This window comes from Pongo abelii, chromosome 13 (genome assembly GCF_028885655.2).
Source record: "Pongo abelii isolate AG06213 chromosome 13, NHGRI_mPonAbe1-v2.0_pri, whole genome shotgun sequence".
Taxonomy (NCBI): domain Eukaryota; kingdom Metazoa; phylum Chordata; class Mammalia; order Primates; family Hominidae; genus Pongo; species Pongo abelii.
In genome coordinates this window covers 86,150,045-86,168,202 of record NC_071998.2, presented here as the reverse complement: position 1 = coordinate 86,168,202, position 18,158 = coordinate 86,150,045, and the positions used below count along the sequence as shown (strand labels likewise).

Here is an 18,158-nt window from a genome sequence, read left to right as displayed (position 1 = left end):
AAACGTATTTAATTATAGGATAGGAATTCCTTAAAACTATGGTCCAGTTTTATTTTTTGTTTTTGAGACAGGGTCTCACTCTGTCACCCAGGTTGGAGTGCAGTGGCGTGAACACAGCTTACTATAGCCTGGACCTCTTGGGGCTCGGGTGATCCTCTCACCTCAGCCTTCCAAGTTGCTGGAACTACAGGTGTGCACCATCACACTTGCCTAATTTTTTAGTATTTTTTTGGTAGAGATGGGATTTCACCATGTTGCCCAGGCTTGTCTCAAATTGCTGGGCTCAAGTGATCTGCCCACCTCAGCCTCCCAAAGTACTGGGAATACAGGCATGAGCCACCGCTCCTGGCCAACAATTTCAGTTTTTAAAAAATTTTCCCATAAGTCTTATTTTTCTCATGCCCACAATACTACTTTTCTTTGGAACATTCTCAATTGATCGATCTTGCTCATGCAGACTCCAACAGCATGGGCCGATCCCATGTTAACTCCACCATTATGCTATTCAGTATTTAAAGGCATTGAACACATGCTCACATGTGTTCCATTTGACTTCTGTCCATCCAGAAGGCCCACAATAACCCTCTTTCAAACCCAGAGCTGGTCACTTCGGCCCATGAATCTAAACAGTGCTTGGTATAACAGGATCATTTCAATTGCCAAATTTACTGGCAATCCTATGTTAAGCCTGCCTCATCTGTGAACTCATCGAGGTTATCCATAAGTCCCAATTTCCAGTACAGATATTAAGCCACACCCCAGAACTGCTCCTATCACCTCCCTCCTGGTGGCAACGGAGGCACTGATGAGCACCCTTTGGGTCAGACCTGTCCGCCTAGAAGTAACCTGGACTTACCAAGCTTGCTGCTAGCAATAAGATGATGTACAACTTCTAAGAATCTTAATGTAAGACTAATTAAAAGAACAGAAAAAGAAATGAAATCTCCCTTAACAAGACTCGTTCCCTTGAGGAGATGCCTTCTCTTGCAGGGAACCTTGGAGGCAGAGCACACCTGATGTGCTTGCGTTGTAGAGACATTATCACTGTGCAACAAAAGAAGTTATTTATAGTTGCTTTGTCTTTATTTCCTAGGTCTAACCACCAACATCTCTACTTAGCCAGGTAGTGGCCTGGATTTGTTTGCTATAGTTACTGAGACTTGTGGCAAACATGGTTTATATCATTAGGCTTTTTATTGTTTCATTCCGTTTTGGGGGTGTGTGTGTGTTTATATTCAGATTTAAAATGTGTGCAAGTTGCCTAGAAACCAAAGTGCAGAATTCACAACCTAATGCATGCTAAATTGCAGCTGCTAGAAAACAGCATGTTCCTTCACCTACAGTCTGGGCTGGGCTCATTCCTATCTACCCTGTCATTCAAGTTTGATGGTATCTAGTTTTCCAGGGAGTTTGGTTTAGTTATATCATCACTTTTGGTATAAGTGGAAAGAAAGTGTTTTTTGTTTTTCACCTTGCTTGAAAGCCCGTTTTTTCTCCCCAGAAAACTTAGGTTCTTCTCCTGCATCAGGACAGTATATGTAACTTACGGTGTGGGAGACACAGGCTCAAGAGGCCGAGAACTTGCTTGCATGGAGCATGGACGGACAGACGGCTGGATGGAAGGTTTCTCACATTACTGTATTTCCCACACTGAGCACCTTTCATCTAAGGAGCTCCACACCATCTCATACGTGCCTGAGGTGCCAACCTTCCCCACCACGGCATGACATTCAAGGTCTCAAGGCAGAAAGCCAGTCAAGATCACTGTAAATTAGGAAGTAAAGCCAAATAAACCCTTAGGAATGTATTAGCTTGCACTGAGAGGTACATTACTTAGAGAAGCCCCTTCTACTGTTGCCGCAATTCTTCAGGAGTAAGCATGGCCCTTCCCCAGGAGCAGCTGAAGGCCCGCAGAGAGCCGCTGAAGAGGAACAAATAGTGCTCCAGGGTTTTTCTTTTCAGTTTCACTAGCTGGACCATTCCCACTCCTGACATGCTCTTTCCTAAGTCCTCCAGCAATAAGAAACTGTGCCCAGAACAAAAGTTATGTTTTATTTTATGCCACAAAATTAGGAGTGGAAAAGAAATGTGAATATCTTATGAGAAAAAAATGCAAGTTAAACTTCCTGGAAAAGACCTGAATTCATCGAGCTTTGGTGCTTGTATACCATAAGCTCAGACAATAAAATCCTACCCACTCTCTTTAACTGAATGTGGTAATACTTTTGACAACAACTTTTAGGTGTCAAGGAGAAAAATATTTTTCATGGTTAACTGTACAGCCTATCATCTTCTATCAATGAACACTAATCAGTTTTCTGGCTGAAATAAAGAATGACTTCTGAAAGAATTCTTAAGATAAAATGGTTAGGGATTCATAAAGGAAAACCACCCCCCTTTAAAAAATCAAAATAAAGGCTAAAAGGTGAGGTAAAAAAAAAAAATTATCCTGAAACTTCATAAAACAGCTATTTAAAACCAAATCAATAATACTGCTGTGAGGTCTTTTTAGAAAAAAATTAAAAGCCTCTGTGGGTTTGCTACAATTTTCATGCCCACTCTTAGGCGGAAGACAGCTCATATATCTGTGGTGTTCAACTAACTAGCAACTTAGGTTCTGAATAAAAAGTACACAGAGATGTTACCACTTTCTGCAAGTAGCACACTGGAATGCATTATCTGCCACATCGCAGGGAGCATCCATCCCATGACAATGACATTGTCAAAAGATGGCACATGGGCCGCAGACTGCTAAGGCAAGCTTGTGGCCAGGCTGGAAGACTGACAAGACGAAAGATCTCTAAAAACCCACAATCCCTTCAGGGTGCCTTTAAGCCAAGGTGCCCAGGCAGCAGCTGTCCCTCCATCTCTCAGCTGAGCTATGCTTGGCCACCTCTGAAACAAACTATAGTTTTATTCCCCACAAAAAAAAAAAAAAAAAAGAAGAAGAAGAAGAAAGAAGAGCAAGAAAGGAGAAGAGGAGGAGGAAGAAGAGGAGGGCAGGGAGGAGGAGGAGAAAAAAAACAAAACCCAACATTCTGACATTTACTGAAAGGAATGAAGTGCTGCTCTTGTTTATAAAGAGCAAGTAAACACATATTTTATGACAGATATTTGAAGATAATTAAAAAGTAAGGAAACTTTTAAAAAAGATTAAATACTTTTAAAAGAGATGAAAGATTTTCTCTCACCCCAACCCCCAACTATGATTCTTGTCATTTAAAGGGCAACTACTGTTAGGAATTTGTTTAAAAATTGCAATTTTTTTACCAAAGGCAAAGATTTAAAGCAAGTAAGACCTATCAGATAAATTCCATCTTCATGAATTATAACTTAAAGAAATAAAACATTTTATTTTCATACTTTCAAATATGAAATGTTTTAAAATATCCTGAGAAATCAGTGGTAAAATCTTAAGAAAGCAGGCAAGATCAGTGGAAGATTCCACCTGTCCTCAAGCCTAGGCTTAGAGAAAATGAGATCACACAAGATCATATGCACATCCTCACAAAGGAATCTTTAAACAGGACAAAAATTCTTAAAGCCATCTAAATCACTAGACAGCAAAAATCTAGGGGAGATTTAAAACACAAATATTTGCATAATCCTTTCTATTCAAGAAAACTCAGTGTGACCACCATCACGGAAACCTCTCCTGGGAGTCTACAATCACCACCCTCAGACCTATTTTCTGGGTAAACCATCTGTGGTAGGAGAGAAGTCTGTTACAACTGAGTGAATGACTGGGGGCAGGTGCCTGCTTTTACTGACAGGCAAGTAAGGCCACACAGCAATTTCTTTAAAAAAAAAATTATCTGGGCTGGGCGCAGTGGCTCATGCCTGTAATCCCAGCACTTTGGGAGGCTGAGTCGGGCGGATCACCCGAGGTTGGGAGTTCAAGACCAGCCTGACCAACATGGAGAAACCTCGTCTCTACTAAAAAAAAATACAAAATTAGCCGGACATGGTGGCGCATGCCTGTAATCCCAGCTACTCAGGAGGCTGAGGCAGGAGAATCACTTGAACCCAGGAGCCAGAGGTTGTGGTGAGTCGAGATCGCGCCACTGCACTCCAGCCTGGGCAACAAGAGCGAAACTCCAGCTCAAAAAAAAAAAAAAAAAAAAATGTATCTGAAGCTGGTATCAAAGGGATTTATTTTAAAAAAACAGCAAATCACTAATACAAAGGGAATTCCTTAGAGATTTACTACCCACCTTAGATACCTTTACTTAGATTTTTCAAGATGTTCCAACTGGCCCTGAACTTGATTGCATCAAACTGTTAGGTCTGGCTGCTGACTGCTCCTACGAGATACATCACAGGAGCAGACTTTCCCAACATGCCAACAATTAATGTCCAGGTTCAGGAGAAAACTGGTATGTCATCAATGTAGAGATGGTTTTCTTTCAACCAAACACTGCATGTTCTCACTCACAGGTGGGAAGTGAACAATGAGAACACATGGAAACAGGGTGGGGAACATCACACACTGGGGCCTGTCATGGGGTGGGGGACAGGGGGAAGGATAGCATTAGGAGAAATACCTAATGTAAATGATGGGTTGATGGGTGCAGCAAACCAACATGGCACATGTATACCTATGTAACAAGCCTGCACATGTACCCTAGAACTTAAAAGTATAAAAAAAAAAGAAAAAAGAAAAAGAAATGGTTTTCTTTCAAATATTAAATGAAATGCTGGGTGTTATTGGATGTCTTCCCACTTCTCTCCCAAGTTCATAACAAAACCTGAATCCTATCAATCAATCTAATGCAGCGATTAGAGGAAATCCCAGCAAGGCCCGCTTCTCAAGCTCCTCTTCTAAGAGATCTGTATCAGCAAACCAGGATCCGCTTTATCTCAGTGTGCTTCATGTTGAGTCAAAGACTGTCAGTTGATCAGAATTAAGAGCAAACTTGATCCAACCTTTCCCCATTAAAAACACAAGGGTATTTACATCTTCCAAACAAATGCCTTCAGCCCATATAAAAACTGATGAGCCAGAATGAAGCCTCGCGGGCCACTGTGTGTGATTCAAGGGAAAAATTATTAATATCCAAGTAGAGTTTCATGATTATCTCTCCTTTTCAAATTGTTTCAACCTCAGCCATCATGCCATTCCTGACCCATGTATAATTCTCAAATTATAACAAGCATAGTCTCAAATCCTCCCATCTAAATGACCTGTACAGACACTTAATTAGCATTTACCCATTTGGTAGATTCTTTGGTATTTCCTAATACTATTCTATCAAACCCACCTATATTGCAAGGAAGGAGAAAATAGGGGAAAAACACGTCTTAATGGGTGTCTGGGTCTCTTTTCCCTTGTCAAGGATCTCCTTTATGAAGACACCTGTCCAAATTACTATATAAAAGTACAGTAAAAATAAAGTGGAAGCAATCGCTACCTACCATCTTGGCTTCAAGCAAGAAATAATAATATCATTATGTCTCAAATATAACTGAAAACTCCCTTGTTTTCAAATAGGTATCCTGGAATAAAGCAGTATCAACGTCAGGACTCGGAACCAAACTTCTAATGGAAGACAAGGCAGGGATGTATCTTCAGTATGTCATTTAGACAGCAATTCTGTCATCATCAATGACCTCACAGAACTAACAGCTGACAGCAAAGCAAGGGGAGAAAACAATATATAAGATTTTTAAATCTCCACTGGCTTAATCAAATAATATAATTTGATATAAATTTATTTTCACAGTATCCCCAAATTTAACTGCTCGCAAATGAAATTGGGGATATTTAACTTCTGAATAGACAGAATGATTTCTGTGACTTCTATATGTAGAATCCTTATGTATTTCATACTCTTATTTCTATAATGTTACAAAAGAAAGTAAATACGAAACACTGTACTGTGATTTGCTGAACCCTGACAAAGGCTGAATTCAGAGATAATTTTTAAATGTCAAAAATTTCCCATGTGGCCTTTTTGATGAAAGGCATATTAAGTAGAATACAGGCTTTATTATTAATTATAGTGTCATATAATTAACCTACTATTTCGTTTTTATGAAGGAGGAAACCAGTTATGGAACTGTAGCTTCTTTAGAAATGGAACCTTTTCTAAAGAAGGTTCTAAACAGAACCTTCCATTTAGAAATGGAACCTTTCTAAACATGAAGAATCACATCGACTGATGGAGACAGAACCACATACACATGAGCCTATCAATTCTGGCTCATTATATCACCTATCAAAGAATGGTAGAGAAACGTAACAGGGAGGAAGGAGAGGGAAACTGAATGAGTACATTTTGCTGGAAGGAAGGAATCAGCACGTGGGGTTTTAGGGGGTAAGAGAGGAGAATGGAGAGACATGCTGAGCACATGGCACCAGAATGAACAGGTGGAGGAGATGTTAGTACTAGAAAGAGGAACAAAAGTACAAGAGAAAAAGGCGTAGAACAAAAGAAGAGGTGAAACGAGGACACAGCGGACTTACATCTGTTTGGCCAACTCTAGACTCCATGGACTAGTGGTAAGGAACCGTCTCCGAGATTAACAGCACATAGCACAGGAGCTATTCTTAGCTGGCTGTGCTGGCTGAAGCCACAGGCACCTTCCCCCAACCATGTCAGGTGTGCTTCCAACTGCACTTTTTCCAACTGCAATCTCCCTGAACAATACGTGGCCATCCCAAAAACAGCCATTCTAAAATGAACTCTAGTGTTCTAGCACTTAGCACAGTATTAGAAGAATCCTTATCCCCATTACACACACCTATACATGCACATGCCCATCACACAGCCTGGTCAGAGAAGAGCTCTGGGGCTCTCTCAGGGCTGCACATCCTGTAACATCACTGATGAGGCTGTTTTGTCATAAAATAAAAGCACAGAGGTGGGAACAACTCCAAACCACCCTCCCCTCACTTAGTCATGTATTTACCTACTGATTTGGGTGCCAGTTATTTATTCCTAAGTAACACCTATTATTTACTAGCTATAAAACAGGCTCTGCTGCAGATGAAGTATTCCAAAGTGAGGTTTTGTGCCTACAGCAGAGTAGCCTGGGAGAACATCAGCTCCTCAAGAGAAACATTCTCCAACTAGCCCACTGTACACCCAAGGTGAAGGACCCTCTGGTAGTGCACATCACCACCTTTCACTGGCTCACCATAGGACAGAGGAGAACGTTTTCACATTTCACTCTCTGGCTTTTGCTTCAGTAACATCTTTGAATGGCAGAGTTTACTTAACAGATAACATATCTGAAAGACTCACTTGAAAACCAATGCTGCAGTATCTGCTTCATTTCCCTGGGAGGTGGACAGGCTTCCTGATGGCACACGCGAGGTCTGCCAGTCTGTCTGGCCCAGAACAGCTCCCCTGCACCTGTGAACACCTGGCTGGCCACAGCACTCAAGCCAAGAGGCCTATCTACCACTCCAGGTGGGGGTGGCCTGAAAAGGAAGGGCCAGAAGCAGGTGGCCTCCGCTGGCCAGGTGCAGTGGGGTTTTTCTCAGACACACACGATAAAGTGTGTTTCCAGGCTCACTGTGAGTCCTGCTGGAGGGTTTCAGGGCCCCCCAGTTAGTTTGCTTTCCTGGGACATGTACCTTCTGATCATGCCCCTTTCCATGTTATGGCTAATGTAACAGGATGAGAGAAACCACAAAGTATAAAAAGCTACAGGACACTGAGCCACTTACTCATGTCCCTGTAAGCACTGGAAAAAGCTGTCTTTAGCAGAAACACATGTAATGAGGCGGGGGCTCTGCAACATCAAAGCCCCTCAGTTGTGGCACATGGTCCACAAACAGGATAATCCTCCAGATATCTGGGACAAGTCAAAAGACAAGAGGAGCAAACACTGTTCACTTGTTTGAACTGGGACACATTTCCAAAAGGGAGCATGAAATGACATGATCCAGCAGCAGCTTAGGGAGCTTATGTTTTAATTCCCCCCTACCCAGAGAACTGGGCTTGAACAGGATTTAAGGTGCACAGGTGAGCTTTAGCAATTCATCGGTTACATGTAGAGTAGTGAAATCCAACAGCCCCCTTTGATCTGCAAAAGTGTGCAGTTCTGTCCTCACTCCCCACCAGCTGGCCACTGCTGGGGCATTGGCACAGAGCTAGGCTCTTGTGCTTTGATAGATGGTGATGTTTCAATCAGGTATCACTTTCTATTAAAAAATGCTGAGGGACTTAGCTTCTAATCACACTAAAATGAAGACCTAGATGACGTCGTGTTCTGGCATTCTGGGTACATGTGAAGAATGCCCACCCAGAACACGCTCCGTGATTGGATGTTTAGGAGAGAAGAGAAACTACTTCACTTTCATGACATTCTTTTTAAACTAAAAGAGTAGACATGTGAAGAACAAAGGCAGACCAATGCACTGACTTCACTTCACTAAATACATACTGGTAAATGCAGAGAAATCTATTAACTGCCAAAATAATTGACACTCTTTGCCCACACATATTTATATTTAACACTTTGTGCTGTTAACACCACCAGAGCTCATGTCATGTGGGGGTGCATGTGACTGCACACCCAGGGTAAAACTGCACACTGTGAACACCACACTTTCCACTAGCCTGGGATCAAGCCTAGCCGAGAAGGGTCGGAAAAGCCAGCCAGGCCAGACAACATAGTGGAAATACTAGAGAGGAGGCAAAGTATCAGTTATACTTCTTTCAGGATTTGATTATGCTACTTTGAAGTGAGGACTATTTGCATTTTAATAAAAGCCAGAAAGCAGGAGACAGCTGTGTAACTGCATATTTCTTAGAAATAAGTTGAGTATCTATTTCAGTGTAACCCGTAAAGTAGAGCAGAAATAGCCCCACGGTTAACTGCTGAACCTTGAAGCTCATCTTCCATAATTTCCATATTGCGCCTACAAACTAAACACACAAGTCATGATGGGGAGCTGGTAGTGTCCCCTGAGATTCTGAAATGGATGCCTGTTTGATTCATGTTCAGAGAGGAAGAAGAGACACAGAGAGGAAGAAGGATGGCTGCTGCCAGTTTTTACATCACTGGCCACATGCAGAAAGCCAAAGGTAGAGGACGAATGCACAAACCTTCCACTTACAGTCCTACACGATCCCTTCATGAGGCTCAGACGCTGCTCTGCACTTACAGCCATTTACTCCAGGGCACAGGAGATGGTTATCAAATGGAATCAGTTAAGGTATACATATCCCCAGGACTACAGCTGCAGTTAAATGCTGAATTCCAGTATTCATGGTCAATGAAGTTACTTTTTATGAAATGTACATAACAGATCTTTCCAAAAAAGCAGAATTTCAAAATAACTGAATTCAATTATTTTTTTAAAAAGTAGCCTGCATGAAACCACCTTTGAAGTCACAAAGTCAAAGTCACAAATATATAACACACTCCCATTCTTCTTCAATAATTATTCTCCTTAAAAGACAAACATCAAAATACTAAAAGTAGCTGGCTGGGTGACTGGATTACTGGTAATTTTGAAATTTCTTCTTTATACCTTCCCATATTTTCAGAATTTTCTCTAACAAACAGTATCACTTTGATATTCAGGGGGGAAAAAAGGTTAAATTTCTTATCTTGAGTTGGTTTAAAACAAGAAACTAAATATGCTGAACTGTAATAAAAATACAGGAAAGGTACCACACCAGAAAACAAAGCTTGGTTACTTTATGCAAAGACCAGAATCATACCACGGCTGCAATGGTCAACTCAGCACTCAAATCCAGATTTCAACAACTTGAGCAACATGAACTGGACTCCCGGGGGGCCTCCCTACTTAGAAGTGCTAGGCACACTATCAGTAATGCCACCCATCTCCCAGGACAAGCACTACGAAAGAGAGGCCAGACTATCACCTGGATTTCATATTAACAGATTTGGTTATTATAAATTAAATTGAAATGAATTTCAACCTCCTTCCCTTGAGTAACTTTCCTTTTTAAATCCTCACCATGTCCCTGATAAGCTGCTGGAGAAGATGCTTACAAAACACTGAAATGCCCAAAATATAAATAACAAATGAAAGAAGGACGACAAATACTCAGAAACTCCAATCAGTGCCGAAACAGTTAGGAGCTGCTAACATATGGCGTCTCTCAAATTCTGGGGGTGAAGGAGTGACTGGCATGGCACTGAATGGATGGCAGGTGTGAGGGCCCAGGAGGGTGACACGCAGCACACAAAAAAGAAACAGCACTTACACTTGAGGGTCTCGAGTAACTTTGCCCTACTGAGAAAACACAGGCTTTGGAAGGGGCCACACCGGTTTACAGGGCATGGCTCCTCATCAGTAACACATGCAGACAAAAGGACAAAGGCCAGAAGATTCAGACTGGTAGAAAGATTTAATGTGTGCATCTACACAATGCCCATAAGGAATTCAGTAATGTCCACCTGAGGCCTGCCAGCCTGATTGCCTCTCACCCTCTCTCTTCTCAGAAATGTGTGGCTGGTCTTCTGGCACCCCCAGATTCCCCGAGAGAGTGCACGGTGACAGGAGATTTCATGTTGGTCACGGCAGCAAGTATAGAGTACCACATCCTAGGGAGTCCCAGGCAAGCCCTTGAGAGAATCCGTTTTCAGCAAACAAGGACAGCTCAATGTCACACAGCACCTGCCCGCACAGCTACCTGGAAACTCTGCCCCAGTTGCGTTCCTCACCAGCTGGCGCTGGCTTCCAGACACACTAGGCTAGTATCTCAGTAATATGGACCAAAACACTGTGGACATCTGGGGCCAATGGCTCTCGTGGAATTCTTGCATAACCTAACACAAATAATATACACAATTGGGCAGGGAAATTCTAATACAACGCTCTATCTATAATAGAAAGGAGAATTAAAGGAAAAGTGAGTTATAATGCATTAATATGGACGTCAATATTTACAAGCTGATGCCTGAGTACCCTATTAAATACAACAGTGAAGCAATGGGCTGCCTGGAGAATCCCCACTAACACACAGCTGTTAATGCAAACTGAAGCAGCTGTGCCAGGTGGTCACTCAAACACCACAAATGCATTCCCACTGCAAAAGATTTTCTGAAATGGCAAGTAACTCTTGGAAAAATTCATCAAAATACAATCTTCCCAGATTTACCCTTCAGACTCATTCCCAGAAACCTGAGTCAATATTAAAACTGTGTACATAAGAGAGTTTCTAAGCCCAAATATTAGACACCAGTTTTTCACCTGTACAGCTCTCCAGCTGGCACCTGAAGGCTGTGTGGGTAGTGGCGTAATTCTCCAGTCTGCTGGAATGCACTGTGCACCACAGGCATAGTGCGCCTGGACTCTACCCACCCACGGCCAAAGCACCCACATCACTCCCACGAGGGTGATTCTGCCCTATGAGAACCGTTCCTTTATAACAAACTGCCACCACGTGACAAAAGTGCCTCTGGAGGCCAAAATAATTGATGTAAATTGCGTTCAGTTGAGGTTGTTTATTCAGATATCAGACCCTAAGAAAATCATCTCTGCCACTATTTTCCTCCCATGAACTTCTGGCACTGGGCACCTGGGTGCTAGGTGTGAACTGGAATGCCTCTCATCTTCTCCTCTTGACAGACTGCATTCCCCGCTTCAGAATATTTGGACAAGCACAAATTTGAAAGATAAACAGGCCTGCAATGAGTGTTCTGAGGCTCATGATTCTGCTGAGACCCAAAGGGTGGTCCTGAACTTCACCCACGACGAGAGGGTTATTTCACCAGAATGCTCTGTCATGACTGATGATACAACTTATTTAGAAAAATAGGTTCACTTGATTTGCTCACTGCCAAAATTAAAAATACCTGCAAATTCTAGAATAAGCAAAAATAATGAGAAACTCTGGTCATTTGGACTTGAAAATGTAGTAACCCCTGCCATGTTCAAATGATGTGATAAAGTTTCCTGCACAACTTTTGCAAGGCTTTTGGAGATAGCCTAGATTCATACAGATACTGCTAGTTGCATTTTTAATAAAGAATCCTTAAAAGCTACCGAATTCTAACACCTATAACTTCACTATTTAATTATTTAAAGCACCCCAAAACACGGCTCTACAGACACGTGTGTCTTTTCTATATTAAAACAATGTGTATAATCAGAAATACAAACTGACAAACATTGGTTTGAGTAACAGAACTAAAAAAAAAGAATTCAAAATACCAAAAAAATCACTTCTCAAAGTAAACTTAATTTAGACAATATCACATACACACATCAACTCAATACTTTATATCAAGTCCACAAGAAAAAAACATAATTAAATGGAATGTGTTTAACTGTTGCATGCATGACTGGTGGTAGAACCTAGAGAGTAGGGAGGAGAGGCATCAAAGACTACAAGTTTATTTATTTTATTATTCTATTTTATTACTTTTTGAGACAGGGTCTCACTCTGGCTCTGTCACCCACACTGGGGTATAGTGGTGTGGTCACAGCTCACTGCAGCCTTGAACTCCTGGGCTCAAGCGATCCTCCCACCTCAGCCTCCCAAGTAGCTGGAACCACAGGTGCATGCCACCGTATCCAGCTAACTTTTGTATTTTTTTGTAGAGATGAGGTTTCGCCATGTTGCCCAGTCTGGTCTCGAACACCTAGGTTCAAGCAATCCACCCACCTCAGCCTCCTAAAGTACTGGGATTACAAGCGTGAGCCACCACTCCCAGCCTACAGTTTTAATTAACATGTGTTAACAATGCTTGAAAAACTGTAAATACCTTAAAATAGTTCCTAGCTTTCTTCTGTACCTAAGAATATAAAATAAGTCAACAGTTAAGGTTATATTTCCTTATAGCTCATGGCAAAGATGTGGAGAAACTGGGACCCTTGTTCATCACTGGTGGGAAGGTAATGTGGTACAGCCACTTTGGAAAACAATCTAGGCTTCTTAAATCACTCCATTTACTCAGCTGCTCATATAAATTTACTCAACTTACATGACTCCTAGGTCATCTATCGGAGAGAGGTAAAAGCACATGTTCATTTAACAACTCATCTGTACTTACTGCAGCATTACTACAGCCCTAAACTGGAAATAACCCAAATGTGCATCAACTGGTGAACAGACAGATAAAATGTAGTGTAACCATAAAACAGAATACTGTCCAGGAATAAAGGAAACACAGCGATACACACTGCAACATGCATGCACCTCAAAACGTTATGCTAAGTGAAAGAAAACAAACACGTAAGACCATGTATTATATGATTCCACTGATATGAAATGTCCAGAAAATGCAAATCTATAGAAACAAGAAGTAGATTTACAGGTTGCCTAGGGATGAGGAGGGGGGAAATAGGCAGTGATTAGTGATGGACGCCAGGGGTTTCTCTGGGATGATGGAAATGTTTTAAAACTAGATTGTGGCGATGGTTGCACAACTTAGCTAACTTACTTAAAATCAGTGAATTGTTTATGGCATGTAAATTACGCCTTAAAGTTGTTAAAAACATATATACACACAAAAAGAACCTGTGCTGAAGCCCTGGGTAGCTATGAAGTGTTAAATCTATATTCCAGTTTTCTCTTACTTTCTTGACTTCAGAGTGGAAAAGATGACATCAGTCCATTAGCATTATGAGAATGCAGAATTTTGCTATTCAATTTCCTCTAAAGATAATAAAGGAACACGGGGGAAGGAGGCATGCAGGGGAGCAAATAAATCTGCTCTTTCCTCATTACTGAGTTCAAACTGGGTCACAGCCCTATTAGGCTTAACCACGCAGAGCTTACTTATTACTGCTTGCTGCCGGCGGAGGCAGTGCTGGGGCCTGGGAACTGGCAGAGTCCAGTGACGATCATGACCACTGCCCTAGGAACACAGGACTTTTAGAATGGGCAAACCCAAGCAAGACACCTAGGCTAAGCACAATGGGCACTCTGAACAATTAGGAAATGACACTACAGAAATTCTTATCTTTAGCTCATGTAACCTAAAACCTTACACAAGTCACTTACCTCCCAAACTTCAAAGTTAGGTTTTATTTGTTAAAATCACTATCAACTTAATAATTATACAAAATGAAAATACCAATGTGGTAAGCAGGCAGCCCATGCCCAATAATCTAAGATGACCTTTCTTGCACCTTTTCTCCCAACTCCTGATGAATTAACTTTTGCCAAGTACCTACTAAACTCACTGCTTTGCTCAGTGGGGTCAGCTCTGGCAGCTAACCTACCAGCTCTGCTTTGCAGACTCATCAACAACCCTTGTCTGTCTGACAAGGCACTGAGCTGTATCCAGCACTGTTGCTGTGGACAAGGAAGTAGCAATGGGCCATATCTGCAGTGGCTGTGGGCTGACAGTATCTGTTAACAGAAGGCTGGAAGGAGTAGGGGGACACCAGCATATGTAATGGCCTCTGCTGGGAAAATGGATCATGGGAGAAGGAAGAGCAAGGACAAGCCCGAATTTCTGACCATCCAAAAGCCAGGACACCAAGACTGCCCCAGCCATAAGACCACGACACATGCACCAGGTGCAGCAGGTGAGCACCGCAGACCATCTTTTACTCCCTGTAGAAAAGCTATTGAGAATGGTTCTAGCATAAAGAAAAGACAAATATTTAAGTTGATGGAGATCCCAAATATAATGATTTTTTATAAATTATATGATGGTACTAAATCACATGTACCCTAAAACTATGTATATCTATTATCCATCAATAACAAATAAATAAATATGAAGCTAATAAAGTAAAACAGCTCATTGGCCTAAGGGGAAAAAAGGTTTTGAATAGGAAAGCAAAATAATAACAAGTACATAAATGATAAGAGGGCCAACCTGATAGAAATGGTTGGAATTATTTTTAGCTGAAGTCGATAGGATGAAAATCTAACCTTATGAAAAGTGAAATGCTGTGAAAGAGGAAGCAGGAAATCAGAAACGCTATATTTATCCCCTCCCCTCCCACCATTCCCTTGAGTATTTCCTTTATTTTGAGAAGAAAGTAATAAAATTATTCTCCATACCAACATCCTCCCTCCTCTCAGAGACACTCTGGCAAACAAACTGGCCAAAGGCCTCACGGAACATGGGGCCACATGCTCAGGCTCAGAGTACAAAACTACTGCCAGCTCCTGGGCGGTCGGTACTCGCACAGGGGTCACACAAATACCATATCTAGAAACGGCTCTGGCCAATGACCAGGTGGCGTTTCCCTAGGCCTAGGAGATCCCTGGTCACTCTCAAGGCTGAGGGGAAGAACAGCACAGCCTGGAGAAAACAATGAGAATGTTCCTGAGGCCTCGTGGAGGCAGTGCTGCCAGTGGCTGCTTGCGAGCTTGTGGCTGAACTGCTGCTCTCTGTTGACAAAGGTAAGGATATTCCAACAAGGACATGGACTAAGGAAAACAACTGGTGGCATTCTTCTCATGATTCATTCCTATCCTACGTTCTCTCTCATTCCTGACTCTCCATTTAAAATAAACTTCGCAAGGAAAAGCAGGGATCAGGTGGGGAAAAACAGCAACCTGCCTGGATGACAGAGCCGGCTGGCTGATCTAACATTTGACATGAAAATTATCTGACATAAAACCATAATTTCTTTCCCCATAAAAAATTCAAGGGTGCTCATAATTTACAGGGCATGTGGAGTTTCAGCCCTTAGCAATTAGGAAGCCACTGTCGGTCCACTGGGCTTTATCCAATGACCCTTTTAACTACTTGAAAATGATGTCTGATTATCAAGTAATGTTATGGCTTACCTATGAAAACTTCTTTTCAAAAATATTGATCCTTGACTACATAAGCAAGACCTTTCTGAGAAGCCTTTTTAAATCATGCATAACCCATTACTCATAGCTGGGACAAACACTGGACCCATTTCTTCTGTGACTAAGTGGGTTTCTGTTAGTCAGCACTCAGGGAAACTTATTAACTATCCAGAGCCAATTCCACACAAGAATAATAGTTACTGTAAACTCAGACCTCTGTAGTTGCTGGGAGGCGGGGGTCAGGGGAGATCTCAACACTTGTTGTTGAAAGCTTTCTGGAATTCTTCAGTTGCTCAGGACACCAGCAAGCATTTTTTTGTGGATAACCAGACTTTTTGTAAACTGAGCTCGCAAAGACCTCAACCAAAATCAATAAAACAGCTCTAGTGACTTCAACTAAAACTCCCTTTGGAGGAGCCGACTGGAAACTTCCAACTGAACCTGAGGCAGTATTTGACTAGGGCACAGTGGCCCAATTGGGCAGCTTCCTGGGTCTGCCTGGGAGGCAGGTGTCCTCTGCACCTGTGGCTGGGACCCACTAGAGAAGTGACTGGGCTGCTTTCCCAGTCTTAACGCTGGGGACACTTCAGAGGGCGCACATCCGCCACACTGATGTTCCAAACGTGCCCTCACAGCCATTCTTCCTGCAGCTACACTTCCTGGTCTCTCCTATCAGTTCTCAGGGGCATCTTCTGTTCCCATAACACACCACAGATAACAAATGACTTTAAGTCTGAAAACAGTACTGGAAAAGCCCACTCCCCAGTAATGTTAGTAACTACTGTCTGTGACCCATGATCCAGGGGCAGCTCTGTGCAAAATGTTTTCCCATGAAGTCTGTTTTGCAGATGAGGAAACTGAGGCTTAGATAAGCAAGTCGGTCCAGCGTGAAAAAGCCGGTGAGGGGCAAAAAGGTGGGATTTCAATCAGTTTGTCTGATCACAAACCCATGTCATTCCAGACTGTAGCGGGGAGAAAGGTACTTTAAGATCTCAATTTAACCCTAATAGCACAGGTGACCCACAGCATCAGCTGCAGCCATGGCCGAAGTTCTATGGAAAAATAAGTTAATGGAAACCACACATGTTCTGGGCAAGGGGGGAAATGTGTCCATCCACAACAGACAAACATTTTTCTTGCTAAGAAAACTACATCAAAAAACTTCTTGAGAAGTAAAACTCTCAACAAATAAACTATTTCTACTAAGCTACTGTTAAAACAGCTGCTTTGAGTGATTTCTAACATGATATTAAGATAGACAATAATGAACTGTCTTTAAAAAAAAACAAAATAGGCCAGACATGGTGGCTTATGCCTGTAATCCCAGCACTTTGGGAGGCCAAGGCGGGCGGATCATGAGGTCAGGAAATCGAGGCCATCCTGGCTAACACGGTGAAACGCCATCTCTACTAAAAATACAAAAAAAAATTAGCCAGGCATGGTGGCGGGCACCTGTAGTCCCAGCTACTCAGGAGGCTGAGGCAGGAGAATCGCTTGAACCCAAGAGGTGGAGGTTGCAGTGAACCAAGATCGCACCATTGCACTCCAGCCTGGCGACAGAGACCCCGTCTCAAAAAAATAATAATAATTATAAGGATGTATTCCCAAATATGCTGGCAACAGTTTTGTGAAGTCCACACACGTTTATAATATGCCTCCTCTCTTTCTCTGTAACAGTGTATGATCTCAAAACAGGTTTGATACAAAGAAAAAAAAAAGCTAAGACAAAATCTACAACAATCACTTGCGATTATTCTCTTCTCCCCTCCCACTGAAGACTCTGAACCTAAGAGCAAGAGTCCTGTAGCAGTGTCTGATTTCTTCTCTTCTATGACCTTGAACTCCATCAGGGGTTCCCAAGAAAGTGAAAATGAGGTTAAGCAAATCTAAACAGAAACAGTCCTTCTCCACCTTCTGTTCTAGAGCCGGTCTGCTTACTCCACCTTTACACTTCCCACTGAGCCTCTCCCTGGGATGGCTCCTGATGACAGTGACTCTTGCATAAACCAGGGCAGTTCTCCAGAAACCAAGGCGTCGGTCAGACCGTGAGTCAAGAGTTAGATGCACACAGCGATGTAGTTTCAATCCAAGATGGGAGACTGTGGTCACACAGCAGGCCCCAGCCCAAACCTGCTCCCTGCTCGGAGGACAAAGGCCAATTAGACTCTCTGTGTGTGTGCGCACATGTGCATGCTTGTATGCACACACACCCACACAAGCTACACATGCATGCTGGTACATCACTAATCCTCTGCTGGAAGATACTTCGGCATCATTTAAATTTGTCTTATGATAATCTGATGTTCTGTGATTAGGTAATGCTATTGTTGACCAAGTCATTAAATTAATCTTCAATAAAGACTCAACGATGCCAGGATCCTCAAGACAGGGAAAGGCAGGTGCCTTTTCCCAGAGCCTTTCATTTTGCTAAGAAGGAAGAGAGGAAGCTTTCTGCAAGTCTGA

At 42.3% G+C, this 18,158-nt stretch overlaps 1 protein-coding gene and 1 long non-coding RNA gene across 15 annotated transcripts in view; one reads left to right on the top strand and one right to left on the bottom strand.

Annotated features, from left to right (window-relative positions):
- AOPEP (aminopeptidase O (putative)) overlaps positions 1-18,158 on the bottom strand; it is a 369,731-nt gene that overhangs the window by 49,155 nt on the left and 302,418 nt on the right. The window lies entirely within an intron of this gene.
- LOC129047931 (uncharacterized) lies at positions 6,044-9,901 on the top strand. The gene is made up of 2 exons (XR_008509826.2): positions 6,044-6,502; positions 8,959-9,901. It is a non-coding gene; the product is annotated as an uncharacterized LOC129047931 (long non-coding RNA).